This window comes from Austrofundulus limnaeus, unplaced genomic scaffold (genome assembly GCF_001266775.1).
Source record: "Austrofundulus limnaeus strain Quisiro unplaced genomic scaffold, Austrofundulus_limnaeus-1.0 Scaffold183, whole genome shotgun sequence".
Classification (NCBI taxonomy): domain Eukaryota; kingdom Metazoa; phylum Chordata; class Actinopteri; order Cyprinodontiformes; family Rivulidae; genus Austrofundulus; species Austrofundulus limnaeus.
In genome coordinates, this window is record NW_013952585.1 from 932,273 (window position 1) to 933,902 (window position 1,630).

Here is a 1,630-nt window from a genome sequence, read left to right on the forward strand (position 1 = left end):
ATCCCAGCTGGGATGATTCCAGCAGAAGCAGCAGCGTGAGAGATGAGAGGTTGGCCGCTCCGACTCCAGAGCAGGACCAGCGCCAGAACAGAACAGGTCAGAACCATGGAGAGAGTCATCAATAACACACCGCTTCACATGACAGCGGGGCTGTCAGGGAGACGCAGGGACAAAGAGACACACAGGACACCGATGAAAGGAGAGAAACTGCTGGAGATGGAGGGATGGAGAGAGGACAGATAATAAGCTGAACATTAGAATCAACATTAGATGTAATAAGTCCTGCTGAGGACCACCGTGGACCACAGACAGACAGAGGATCAGATGGTTCTGCCCATTTTAGTCATTCTTTCAGTTTTACATCGTCAGCTCTGATGTTTTCCTGATTCTTTTGTTTCTTCTCTTTTTGTAGCATTTTTTAATTTATTGAAGGAAATGATGTAACTGACTAAATGTCATAAGTTTTAAAATCAGAGGTTTGCAGTAACTAAGTACATTTACTTTGTTACAGTACTAGCTACTTGTTACAGCTACTTTTACTTTTATTTCATTACATTTTAAAGCTTAAAATGATACTTTTACTTCTTTACTTTAAGCTTTAACACCTAGTTACTTGTTACAAAATTAAATCTGTTCGAACTCATCATGAAAGATGTTTCTGCTCTAAAAAATTAACTGTTGAATTTACTCAATAAAGTCATGTCAGCTGGCTCCACTGAGCCTAGTTGAGTAAAGTGAGCAAACAATATACATACCGTATATCACTCCATTTACCCAAACTGGTTTAGTGGAACCAGTTTGGTTCAGTAACTTCAACAGTCTATTTCTTAGAGTGTGTAAAAGTACTTTTACTTTCCCAGTTTTTGTGAACAGTTTTATGACTTTTACTTAAGTATTTTTCCCATCACTGACATTTATTTTTACCAAAGTCATTTTCTGTTCATGTAATTTTACTTTTAGTTAGTTTTTTCAAGTACTTTATAGAGCTCTGTTTAAAACAGAGAATAAGTTTGTGYGTTTTATCAATGTTCTGTCTACATAAACAAAAGTTGGTTACGTTAACGTCTGACATAAATGCAGCACCTCCAGATTTGTAACAGAGAAGAGACATACAGTATGTTAAAAGGTTGACTCAACATGACATGGGAGGGTTTATAGTGCTTGTGTGCAGTCTTTGTCTTGGAGCAGCCTGGGACAGTCTGAGCTCTGTTTATGTTCAGATAAGATGGAGGTCATTTTACTCTGAGGCCCAGCAGCTGCTGCTGGAGCTGACTGGAGACGACAATAAAGCTTTTAGAAGAGATTCAACTGATTTTATGCTCTATTATTCATTATTCTTTCCATCAAACTGTGTCTGAAATCTTTAAATGCTTAAAGAACTTTTATTCCACTTTAGCACACTTTTATCATTTTTAACTTTTAGCTGCTGTTCTACTGGTTTTAGCTTATAGTTACTGTTTTACTACCTCTAGCTTTTAGCTACTTCTTCTTCTTCTTTGTCTTTCGGCTGTTCTCTTTTGGTAGATAACATGAAATATATACTTTTGTACACTGAACCAGAAGTGGCCCATAATAAACTCAGGCCTGGCCCGGTCCAGTCCGGTCCAGTACATTAGGGCAGCTGTAGATC